Here is a 13,931-nt window from a genome sequence, read left to right as displayed (position 1 = left end):
TTCAACTCAAACTTGTGACTGGGAGAGTCAGGTTCGGTGTTGGGTAATAATTTTTAATATTATTTATTAAATGAAATGTTAAAAATAAAATATTAATAGACCATCTAAGAAAAACTAGAAAGAAAAAACCACAAAGGAAAGTGACCTAAATAATAATAAAGTAAGATAAAAAGATAATATAAAAGGCATAGCTAAGACAATTAAAAACATAAAAGCTTCGAAAGGTCATCATCGTAAAATCTACAAAACAGTCTTTGTTTTGATAATGGCAATCCACATTTATTAATTGCTTTTCTGATTACATGTTAATGCAGTCAAACACCACAAAAAACGTTCGCGCGTGGAAAAAGTCTCTTATTCTTTAACTTCTATTTTTGTCATCTTAATTCTACCCTACTTTTTCAGGCATCAAATCTTGTCTGTTTTGCTTGATTTTAGTGTCATTATAAAGGTTTTTCTATTACCTATCTAATGAGGCCAAGATCATGTAATTTGGACATGATTTGAGGAAGTTATAGCCTATCTACAAATGTAATATATTCCTATTATGGGGTTTCTATTTTAGGATTATTATAGTCAAGTTTTTAATTTTTATTGAGGTTACTTTAGATGGACGGCTGAGATTAGTTGCTTAAGTTTTAAGTTAGATTTTATGATTTTTTTTTTTGGGAAATGATATTCCCCCCTTAAACGGATAAAATCCCCCCCCCCCCCCCCCCCTTTAACAGTTTCTGTGAGAATGGTTCACTGCTTGAGGATAAATTCACCCCCTTTAAAAAATTTCTTTGCCTTTAAAACTTAACGAATAATGTTAAAGGGGGGGATTTTATCCGTCAGAGGGGGGGAAATATCATTCCACTTTTTTTTTACTTATAAATAGATGGTACCAAAGAATTATAATTGACTTCTTTGAATTACTGAATGAAACTTGGTCTTTAGGCTTTTTAGTTCTTTGAGAACTTTTGGTTTGGTAGGATTAACCTTTGTAGGAGTATCATTCCACAAAGGTTAATTGACTTCTTTGTAGGGGGGGGAAATATCATTCCACTTTTTTTTTACTTATAAATAGATGGTACCAAAGAATTATAATTGACTTCTTTGAATTACTGAATGAAACTTGGTCTTTAGGCTTTTTAGTTCTTTGAGAACTTTTGGTTTGGTAGGATTAACCTTTGTAGGAGTATTTTCCACTTTCGCTATGAGAAATTTGGCTTCAACGGGATCGAAGTAAATACCATCCCCTTCGACAATGATTGAAGTAGTATATTCCCTACGACGGTGATCGAAGGACCATTTCTTCTTTATTTTATCTATTTTGCCTTCGTTGGTAGGCAACAAAGTAGTTTCAGGTTTTCAGACTGCATTACTCGGTATCATAGCATATTCTTTCTTTAAGTTAAAGAAGATGTTTAGTAGCGACGTTTGCATGGATCTCTGATGGCTAAAGAGTATCTTCGAACATTTCAAAAGAGAGTTGTTAAACGTCAAGAATGCGAGGTAACATTGGACTTGAAATCATTTTATTATTATTTAGAGCAAGAAATCATAAATTGAGAGTTATCACTAACATATGATGAATATTTAAATAACGAATATTCAATTATTGCTAAAATTCCAGGTAATGAGCTATTGGCTTTTGATGGTGAATAAGTGACTAATAATCCAGTTCAAGTGATAGTTGAAGTGCACTATAAAAACATGAACAAAGAACCAAAAGAAATTGGATCTAACAGTAAATTAGATGAATCAATAGAGATTAAAATGATGGGTGAATGGAAAAATATTACATCAATTTCTATCAATATATTTTTATTACATCCTACATTGAAGCTTGCACCTGATATTTACGAATTCAAGCATGTTCATGATCATGACATATTACCTCTTAATCTTGGAAATTATGAAAAAAGGTTTGATCTTCGAAAGTTTAAGTTGATTAGTTCTTTGATTGTTCAAAACTCAAGGACGAGTTTTCTTGAACAAGGGGAGAATAATGCCGACGAAAACTGCCAAAAATGTGGGGCGTGAAACATATCACTTATTCTTCAACTTCTATTTTAGTCATCTTATTTGTATCCTACTTTATAAGCATCAAATCTTGTCTTTTTTGGATTGATTTTAGTAACATTAGAATGGTTTTTGGATTACCTATCTATCAAGCCCAAGATCACACGATTTGGACATGATTTGAGGAAGATATGACCGATTTATGGACGTCATATATGTCTATTATGTCTATTATGGGATTTTATTTTAGGTTTATTTTAGTCAAGTTTTTAGCTCTTATTTAAGTTACTTTAGATGGACAGCTGAGATTAGATTCTTAGGTCTTAAGTTAGCTTTTAGTATTTCTTTTACTTACAGATAGATTTTATCAGAGAATTGTGATGGACTCTTTGAATTAATGAATGAAACTTGGCCTTTAGCTTTTGTAGTTTTTTGAGAACTTTTGGGTTGTTCGGATTACTCCATGCATGAGTATTTTACAGTTTCACTCTTCAAAACTCAACTTCGACGGGATAGAAGCAATTATCATCCCCTTCAACGATGATTAAAGTATTGTATTTCCTACGACGATGATCGAATGACCTTTTTCTTATTTATTGTCTACTTTGCCTTTGCTACTACGCAACAAGGTAGTTCCAGGTCTTCAGACTGGATCACTTATTGATGGCGTCCTCAGAGTAACAACTTTTAAAGTTAAAGTAGAAACGTGTAAAGGTTATCCATTCACCCCACGGGTTTTTGTCTAGCGTGAGTCAACAGATTTTAAAACAGTCTTCTAGTTTGACAATTTACAAATAGTCAAATATCGTTGTCCCATCAATTTGTGACCAAAATACCCATGTTAGATTTTTTTACTCATAGAAAGACCCAAATGTCCTTATATGTTAAAGACAAAAATTGCCTTGTAAAAGACTAAAATAACCATGAAGCTTAGTGATATATTTTGATAGGGCATGGGAATATCATGTCTACATATGCTAGCATTCTTGGCCCATGCTATGCATGGGTGTATAATAATGTGCTCCACTTGATCAACACATGAGGTGTAAAATAGTGAGCCCCACCCTATGCATGGACTTGGGTGGAGATCGCGGAACCTACCCCATCAAAAAATGAGGTAAAATGGTGGACCCCAGCCGATATGGTTTTGATTTTAGTTGGTGGGACCCACCCTATCATAACATATTACTAAGCCTCACAGGTAGTTTGGTGTTTTTACAAGGTAATCTTCATCTTTTCACATATAAGGATATTTTGGACTTTTTATGAGTAAAAAAATCTGCCACTGGTAATTTGGTCACAAATTGATGGCATAACTAGATTTTCAAAATTCACTCAATGATGACTCTATTTGTAAATTGGCAAACTGGAAGGCTGTTTTTGCAAAGGAAAGCACTTTGAAAACGGATTCCATGTGGGAAATAAAAGCGGGAGTGATGTGGCTGTTGATTTGACCTTTCAACATATATTTATTGCTTTTTTGGGATTTGAGTTCCCTTATTTTGTCATTTAGTGGACGTGGAGTGATGCCCGTTTTTATTCACAAATCGGATTCCCGTTTTCCTAGCAGTGCTCTTTTGCAAATGAAGCAAAATAGAAGATTTGTTTTGCCAAAAAAACCTATTTCTTATCAACAGGTTAATGACTGGGTCAAAAGCCAACCCAAGTGAGTCTGGAGCACAGTTCAGTTTTCAAACTATAATGCTATGTTTGGTTGCTTGTGGATGGGTGGGAGATTAGGAGAAAAAGAAGTCAACGGGGAGATTAGTGGTGGATATAGGGAAGGTTGTTTGGTTGCTTGAAGATTTGTGAGAGATCTCCCAACGTCTTCTCAAATCTATCACCCCGAGATTTTCTCCTAAAATTTCTTCATTTTGGTAAAATTTGGCGAGCGAATTTAGAGGGCGCCACATCACCCGACCGGCTCCCGACAACCCCGGTGGTCAAAGACCCCAAAATTGCTAAAATAACGACCAAACAAGGTTCGGCAAATTAGGAGAAGATCATTCCCCCATATTTTTCTCAAAAATAAGCAACCAAACAGAGCATAGTTGAAAATATAAAGAAAACTAAGGGCCCTTTGATAATGCTTCTCATTCTCCAACCTTGGGAGTGTGCAAAATAGGTGGAATAGAATCGTCGTAAGAGACTTCACTTTGCTTCAAGATTTCATCACCTTTTGTCTCTCAAAAGGAGATTTTTAGAAACAGAAACTGGTTGAGTTTAACGAATGCTATTTTTTTCTTATTCACCACACCAGAAAAGACTACAAGCACTATAAAAAATTGATTGCCAAAAACAACCTAATATTTTGAGAGGTTGTTTCATCTCTGTCGCAGCTAAGTGAGTGACCACCCAAGAATTAGCCTTTCACCTTTTTGTAAAAGGCTGAGATTGTTGGGGTTCCACACAAAGCAAAATAGTCCCACATCGGTAAAGTAAGATGGATGGGGATGGGTTATAAAGGAATGGGCACCCTCCCTCTAATAGCTAGCTTTTAGGGGCGAGTTGTACCCGGATTGATTCCCTACAAATGGTATCAGAGCGAAGGGCGAGGTAACCCTGGTTTGCCTCCGAGGGTAGGAATGTCCCTCGGGGAAGATCTCAGAAACCCTGGTGTAGTATCTCGTGGCTCCCACGTTGCCGCCACGCGGAGGGGCAAGAAGGTCCACGTTGATTCCGCGTGGAGGGGGAGATTGTTGGGGTTCCACGCAAAAGCAAAATAGTCCCACATCCGTAAAGTGAGATGGATGGGATTGGTTATAAGGGAATGGGCACCCTCTCTCTAACAGCTAGCTTTTAGGGGTGAGTTCTAATTCCCTATAGAGATTAATCCTTCCAAAATGCTTGTTTTCAATCTCAACCTTCACAAAAAGGTGAAAGACTGATTTTTGGACCACACAGAGGTGAAACAATCTCATATTTTGAACCTCTTTACATTTAGAGCTTGTAATTTGGGGAGTTGGCCACGTTGGACTTTGGGGAACTCCAGAAGATTTGGGGAGTAACACATTAGTCCCACCCAATGGCAGAGCCAGGAATTTACACCGGGGGACGGGGTGCAGGGGCTAATTTACACTTGCCTTCATTGATCACTAAGGGGCCGTGGCCACTAAAGTAGCTAAGAATGCTTATGCAGCCATGCAACATAAAAGGGATTTTGTAAGTCTTTTGGGGGCCATGGCTCCCCTCATGCTATATGTGCCTCTGCCCTAGTTCCACCTAACTTATAGCTTCCGCTCTGAAAACCTGTGTTAGTCGGGAGGTCCGAGATTTTGCCCAGAGACTCCATCAAAATTCCATTCTCTTGTTAAAACGCTCACCAAAGAATCCTTTTCATATGGTTAGAACTTCAAAGCTCCAATCGGCGGCTCTTTCCCCTCTCATGAAAACCAATATACCCTTATCTCGTGAAAAGACGAGAAAATAGAAAAAATGGAAAATTTTCTAAAAAGGAAAAAAATTAAAAAAGGGAAACACTTAGACCCCCTGTGGTTTCTGACACATTCAACTTAACCCCTAATGTTTAAAAAGTTAGAAGTAAACCCTGTGGTTTCATTTTGTTATAAGTAGACCCCCTCCGTCGACGGTTCGTCAGTTTAACCTGACGGAAAGTCCTAAACTAACCGTGGTTGATATTTTTGGGACAAAAAATACCCTCGTCTCTCACTTTAGAGCAGAGAAGGGAGGAAGAGAAAACAGAGAAGAGGGTTTTATGGGTTTGGTTCAAGCTGTTTGGTGGCCATTAATGGCAGTTTTCATAAAGGGTCAAGAGTCTATGGGAGATAGAGAATGGGTTCGAGTCATGGATAGAGGCGAATGGCGATTTTGGGGGTTTGTGTTAGGGTATGTAAAAGGTGGGTTTTTTTAGCTTGAAGGAACGAAGGGCGTGAGGTTTTGGATCTGATTTGGGGTAAGTTAATTGAGGGTTTTGATATGCTTATTGGTTGATTGGAATTTGTCAAGGGTTTGGGTTTAATGGCTGTTCTTCTTTTATCATTTTGTGGGTTTGGTCATTTGTGGTGAAGGTGGTTTTGTTACAGAGATTTGGGCATTTTTTATGGAGACTTGGATCTGTGATGAGGCATGGACAAAGGAAAAGAGGGTTAGATTTGGGCAATATCTGTGAGTTTGGCTGAAATTTGTTGCAGGGATTTGGATTATAAAGGTTTGAATGGTGTTAGGATGTAGAAAAGAGGGTTGTTGCAGGTTATTTGAAGCTTTGGCCACTGCATGGGTCAGAGTGGTTGCTCGAATGGGGTTGTAGCTGATTTGTTGCAGCTTAATGGTCAATGGGCTGGGTTTTCATGGTGATGGGCTCGAACAAATTGGGTTTATGAAGGGTTTCAAAGATAAGCAGCATGGGTTTGGAGTCTGTTTTGTTAAAACTCCCTGTGGTAACGTTGAAAAATTATAATGTAGAACTTTTTAAGACTTCAAGGTCTCATTTCTTCACAACTAGTGCAAAAATTCAATGCCCCGATCACTCTGAAAGCCGTACTGAATTCCATGCTTGAGGAGTCCCAAACCTGAATGACCCACAATCCGCTGGATATTCATAGAGTGGCCCAAAAATTATTGTTAGGATCGCTCCTGATAGTGATTGTACTCCAAGTAGGACTAATGGGTTAAACATAAATCTTTGCTTTAATATTTAAAGTAAGAATTTAGTAGGAAAATGATTAGGAGACCGGGAGTACCACCGAGCAGGGGACCTACAATGAGAATGTGATACGTTTTAGAGTATATTCCCTGAAAAGTAAGTAGAATGACATTTTCTAATTAATAAAGATTTATTTCATGACATGAACGGGTAATTATAATAATGAATGTGTGTGATGTGCTTGTTTATTGACATATGTTCGTCTTTAGGTAGTGTAGTAGAAATGCCATGCTCAAAGGATTCACAGATCCAAGGGAGCAAGGAGATATGTCATCTCGGTTCTATGCAAGCCTTAATAGTTCTTAGTTGGGAAAGAGACTTGACATCTCTTTCTGTATACAACTAGTACCAGTCTTGCCTACATGCATGTGTCGTGAGGTGACTTATCTCGTTCATCAGGGTAGTGAACCCTAAGCAAGAAGAGTGGGTGCGACGATTGGATCGTGCAACCGAACCGGATCAAATAAAGAACAACTTGTGGACAAGAAAGTATAAAGTTGTTCTTCCAGACAGGATCTTTTACAAGTCCTTAGATCAGAGGGATCTTATTGGTCTGTCGGCCCGTTTTAGGGTCTTAGTCTATCTTATAGTGATTCCTTTTTAGAGTCACATTCGGATAGAGCTACATCCTAGAGCAAGCCCTCGAGACCAATAGTGATACTCAACAAGGGATTCTTCGCCCTAAAATTTAGGGATTGACATCTACAATTTTGTCAGAGCGGTAATCCTATTAAATAGCCTGGCCAGGCAGATTTGATAAAATGTTTATCGGAAAGTTTTATGAAACATTGAATTGTTTTCAAAGGATTTTACAAATGCATTTGAAGGCCGAACACCTCTTGACCAAAATGGTATACCAAGAGTGGGCCAAGGGGGTAAATGGTGTCCACCTCCCGTATGATTCAACTCAACAGATGTAGTTATGAGGAAAGGACTTGCACATACATGATGTGATTAGGGATAAGATGATCTGACGGTCATCTTCAGGGTTACGTCTCGATGGAGGCCACTGACCTAATGCGAGTGTAGTTTAACTACAGAGCGAGATCGCAGTGGAGCCCACCATAGGGTTCTGTAGGATCGACCGTCGGATCCCTGCGACGATCCCACTCACAACTCGAATGACCCTGTAACATCTAAATGGATCAGGGTTCCGCATTTTATGTAATTGCACAGACGGATATGATCCGTTAGATTAATGTGGATATTAATTAAGTATATATATATATATATATGTCTTTGTTAAGTAAGTAACAAGAGACAGTAAGAGAATTTTTTGAAGACAAATTGTAACCGAAATAACTCCCATTGGATGCGAATTATATTAATTAATTAATTATTTAATCATTATACGTTATGATGTATTATTAATTTGATTAATAATAAGTATAATAATGTGTAATCCAAATGAGGATAGTTATTCCCAAATCGGTTTTGCAAAAGTTGCGGAATTGTAACAGAATTGGGAATTGGGATAATACTACACATTTGGATAAGGTTTGTGTGGCCCACAACACTCCTAAATTAGTTGGAGAGCTAGGAAAAAGAGTCCTAATTGCTCAAGGACTTTGAGTTGCACTCAAACTCCTTATTGGATAAGAATTGCTAAATTGTAAGATCTATAAAGCAAGCAATTTGTTTCCAACACCAACTCTTATGAGATAAGTCTGCAAGGGCTGAAGAGAGAGGCATCCATACACGTTCTCCCATGTATCTTGAGTGTCCCCATACAGCCTTGGAGGTTTGGGAGAGTCTCATTCACTCATGGAGTCTCAATTCAAGTTGGTTTCTCAATTGGATAGGAATTGGGAGAGAGAAACAATGATTTATGAAACCAAAACTCTATTTTCTATAAAGGAGAGAGGGCTGAACGAAATTATGAAGGAGGAATACTCCAAAATTCATTCCCCCTTGCTTCCCTCTTTGAAAAAATTATTTTCCATCTCTCTCTTCCAATTGAAATAATTTCAAAGAGAAAGGCTTCCAATCAATTTCTCTATTCTCTACAACAAAGGTACTGACTATATCAGACCTTAAAGAGGTGAACAAGAGTTATTCACATCCACAATAGTCCGAGCAAAGAAAAAAAAAATCATTGGTTCAACTTGCGGGGTTTGCGGCGTTCAGAACGACCACAACCATTAGGGGAGTAGATCAAGCAGCGTGGTTTCTTGATTTCTTCTTCAAAGAGGTATTTCTTTATGTTTGATTAACATAATTAACTAATTTAGACTCTAGGATCTTGGGCAATTGCAAGATAGAAAAGAAAATTTTAAAATTCTATGCGATTTTTATTCCGCTGCGCATAGTGATCTTGCCGGAACGGGATAACCTTCATTCAATACGTGCATACATGCATAGTGACGTGGCTCCAGCATGCATTTTAGGAGTATTTAGAGTCTTTATGTTTATCTAGTATTGGTAGCTTAGTCTAAGAAAAATCTAGGAGTCTAGTGATAAATCCTTATAAAGTAAGATAAGAGATAGTTGAGAATTTATAGGGATGTGAATTGTGGCTGTTTTATGGCTCTTTTCTTGTATTTAAAGTAGTTCATCAATAAAACATGCACTCAGAATTTATTCCAGAAATTGTGTTTTCACAGAGAGGAACGACTCTTCCCTCGAAGTGGGTCAAGAGACTGATCTTCTCACTGAGAAGATCAAATCCGTTACGAACAGATTTAGATTCGTAACAAAATGTGCCATGTGTGCAAAAAAAATTTAAATTTTGTTGATTTTCCTGAATCTAAGGAGTGCTCACGTCACTTGTGATTTTGTGACAAGATCCCATTTGTTTGGTCCCCTTCTAGGTCCTACTCTCGTTTTCCTAGCATTACTCAATTTCATATGCTGTAAGGGCAGCACATCTCGGATGTACATGATCATATGTTTGATGTTTGGACCGTACATCTAGTGGCCCTATATCCCCATTACTCCACCTTTCGGGGATATAGTAGCAAAACTCAATAAAGGTTTTTTTCTTTAATAAAGTGCATTTGTTCACCCATTTTATATATTCAGTGGCAGATCCAATTAGTAATATAATTGGAGAAGAGACATAGAGGTAACGGAGGTTGGTAAAAGGACAAATGGCAATTCTTTCAAGCATGCAATTGTACAAAGCAATGTGGAATAATTAATTAAGGCTACTGATATTAGCACTACCATGTTTTGATAATTGCATCAACTTATCTTGTCTTTTAATATTTAAATAGCTGCTAAAAGGTTGTTACAGTTCCCAAAAAGCTCAGTTGGCAATTAAAAAAGAAAAGACAAGTTGAGTTTGTGCAATTACTAAAACATGGTAGTGCCAATATTAGCCTTATTTAAAGCTAATGATTTTTCCTTTTTTTAGGGGAATGATTTTTCCCCCCCTCTATGGATAAAATCCCCCTCTTTAACGTTATTCGTTAAGTTTTAAAGGCAAAGAAAAACATTAAAGGGGGTGAATTTATCTTCAAGCAGTGAACCATTCTCACAGAAACCGTTAAAGTGGGGATTTTATCTGTATAAGGTGGGTAAAATATCATTTCCTTTTTTTTATCATTTTTTTGGGTCCAAGAGAGTATGCTTAGAAGCCTGCATTCATCCAGAATGGACAATTCTAACCCTTGGACTGAAATGTAAAACTTTGAACAATTTCCTCATTAATGGATAGTTGATATTTGCAGGCCTTAATTGAGCGATTTGATGGATCTCGTGCATGGATCTAGACATGTCATATTATGATCTTGTGGTGATCGATGAGATAAAAATTCCAATCATCACAACCTTGTGTGAACACTAGGCCTACCAAATGATAATGGGTCTTATTGGCTCAAATGATGCTGCCACTCTTCATGCTATATTATATAAGAAAAGAACACCCACTAAATTCGATTATGATTGGTGGAAAAAATATGTGCTTCTATGATTAAGTTTTATTAGCTTCTATGATTTAAAATCAAGCAGTTTTTACAAAAGACTTCATGTACTTTACCTAAATCATAAAACAATTATTTCTGGTATCAAATTTTTCAAAAAACCACCTTACTGTTTAATAATGTACGCCAAAAGAATACTTTCCAATAGTTTCAAACGGAAAACCCTGGTGATAGATAACTTCAACTTTTTAAACGAATATATTGCCAGATCGAGCTAAATGTGATCAACTTTGCTTCAAATTTCGGTGAACAACACGAATCATATGACCATCAACTCGCTCATCCGCTTCTTCTCTTTCTACCTTTTGTTATTGATCTTGAATGGCACGAACAGCGCATGCATAGAAGTCATGATAAAATGAACGAGGAAACGCTAAGAAATCTTTACGTCTATTCCATGTAATTGGGAGGCCATATCATTCATTTTTGTGATGTATTTCCTGATGGTCGTTGATACTTCATTGTGATTGTCCTCATCATTAGGGTGCTAGCAAATGCCGAAAGACCTTTTTAACGGATTCTCCATCGTCTGCAAGAACTCCTTGGCGATGAACTCCTTCCTTTATCTGAATAAAGGATCACATGAATAAAGGTAGAGATCTGTAGACACCATATTTGGTCCCCGACGAGACCCCTCCCCCCCCCCCCCCCCGCCCCCTTTAAAAAAGAAAAGAAAAAAGAACACACTGACGAGAGCATGTGGTAGCAATTCCGACGTTGAAGATTTATTTTCAGTAAGATTAATGCTCTTTATAGACCTTTGGCACAGTGACCAAGTTTGGGCCTCGATCCTCTTTGAAACCTGGATTCCCGAATTTAGTCGATAATGGAACCAACCACTATGCTTAGGGTAAACACCTTTGCACCTAACATGGAGCCCCGATCACAACCAAAATTCCCAGAAATACCAAAATGCCACACCAGTCTAGCCACCTCTGCATATGTTTAGGCGCACGAGTTTTTTTTTTTTTTTTTGATGGGTACGCACACGAGTTTTTTTTTATGTTTACGCGCACGAGTTTGCGTATGCAGAGGATTAACATTTTTCTCATATTAACCAATCAGATTACTTCCCTCCATTCCAGTAACAATGGGATTAATCCCACATCCACAAAAACTAATATCTCCCCCGTGCCCTTTGATCTCTTGGAAAATGCAATAGATGGCCCCTTGAGCCAAGAACTTGGTGCATTCCCCTTCATGGTAAGATTTTGGTAAAATAAGCCAATCTCCTTTGAAGGGCTTGCACTATGACAGCCTAGGTGTTCTTGGGCCGACTAGAACGAGGGCAAACCACTAAGGGCGTGTTCGGGAACTATTCTTTAATGGGATTTCCCTCTTTTAGGGGTGGAGAATGACGAAAGCCAAAAAAATCTTAAAAATCTTGTTCGGCTGTGTGACCCGCTAAGGTCCGTTTCCAAGATTTCTGCTACTTTTTCGACTGAAAAATAGGATTCCTTGAAGCGATAAATAACCGTTTCTAAAGTTTCTCATCACTCTGTTTCCGCCCAATTCTTTATACAGAGTAAACATTTTTCTCATATTAACCAATCAGATTACTTCCCTCCATTCCAGTAACAGTGGGGTTAATCCCACATCCACAAAAACTAATTTCTCCCCTTGCCCTTTGATCTCTTGGAAAATGCAATAGATGCCCCCTTGAGCCAAGAACTTGGTGCATTCCCCTTCAAGGTAAGATTTTGGCAAAATAAGCCAATCTCCTTTGAAGGTCTTGCACTAGGACAGAACGAGGGCAAACCACTACACTCTTTTCACGTATTTCTCATTCTTCTATTAGGTAGTCATTTCATTGCATGCTAGGATAGCCAATGCCGTATCAGCTAGCTTCATATTAGCCAAAGAGTAATCCAATGTTTTGATTAAGCTCAAATAGGATAAGGTGAATTGATTTTTGATTTATAATACCAATATTCATGGTGACTTAGGGTAGTCCATTAATTGCATTGGGCATTGGGGGCCCCGGGTTGGATCACTTCATGACTTAAAACCCGGGACCCTCAGCCCAAATATTCTCATGTAGTATTCTCTTTCATATTGCTTTGTTTTCATTGCATTCCCTCTCCCCCTCTGGGTTCCAAAAGCTTAAGCTTGTTGGAGACAGCGCTATTCAATCTTTTATAAGTTAACATTGTCCTACATGTGGCATGTGGAATTTTAATGTAAAGGAGTTTTGAACTCTAGGACCTTTGCTGTGAGACCATGTCAAAACAACTAATTCCTCCAAAAGTTTAAGCTTGTTGAAGATCGCGTTATTTAATCTTTTATAAGTTAACAGTTCCTAAGGGTAATCCAACCTGGAGCTGCTGAAACTCGGAGGGTCAACACTGAAAAGCAGGTGATTGCCCGCAGAGCCTTGTACATCCCGCTTACGTGAACCCATGACTGGCATATGCTATCGTACGTACCACTGTGGTGGACACTCATCCACACTCCTTTCTTCAGTCCTCATCCATGCCTTGTAAGGATCCAAGAAACCACATTCTCCTCATAAAAAACCCATTTTCTAGTAGATACCGACATAGGTCGGGGGGGGGGGGGGGATTGCTGCCTCGTACCTTCCAATCTCGTAACCGGATTATAGACCTGTCATTGAGGAAGTAGAACAGTGCTATGGACCTGTCATAGAGGAAGTATAGCAGTGCTAATAACAGTCTCTAATAAGAGTCTTGAAGAACCATTACTCGTGATCCAAAGGTTCCTTCTTGACCTCGGTCCTAGCCCGCCCCCAACCCCCCCCCCCCCCCCCCCCCCTCCCCCCCCCCCGAGGTAGCGACTATTGTCATTTTTCCATAGAACCCGGTTCTGCCCTGACTCTAAGGAAAATCCTTCCAGTTAAGAGAGACTTAATCCCCTATTAAATCAGATCCCACATTTCCTCGAAAAGAATGTCACTCGGATGGAGATTCGTCCACCAAAAACTAAGAAATCCTCTATGCTTTCATGAAGGTGGCAAGAGATAAGATCCCAAGTCTATTCCATTTTAACTTGCCGATACTTGCACAAGTCTGTATTTAACCTACAAAGTCAATCAAACTCATTTGACTCTTCCGAGTTATGACCATGGTTTTAAATTTCGACTAGATTTCGGTGGAGACCGACACCGAAATCGATAAAAACCGAAACAGTATTTTATTTCGGTCGAAATTTCGGTTTTTCCAAAACTTGACCCAAAAAATCTGTTTTTTTTTAAATATTAATTTAATATTTCACCAATTTTGGTAATTTCGGCCGAAATTTAAAATTGAATAAAATATTGGTTTCAGGTTTTGTACCAGATTTCGACCGAAAATTTGAAATTTCAGGGTCCGAAACCGGTG

Source organism: Tasmannia lanceolata, unplaced genomic scaffold (assembly GCF_043159265.1).
Source record: "Tasmannia lanceolata isolate RefF3 unplaced genomic scaffold, GAP_Taslan_0.1 ptg000020l, whole genome shotgun sequence".
In the NCBI taxonomy this organism is placed as follows: Eukaryota; Viridiplantae; Streptophyta; class Magnoliopsida; order Canellales; family Winteraceae; genus Tasmannia; species Tasmannia lanceolata.
The sequence above is the reverse complement of the archived record's forward strand: the minus strand, read 5'-3'. Positions refer to the sequence as shown.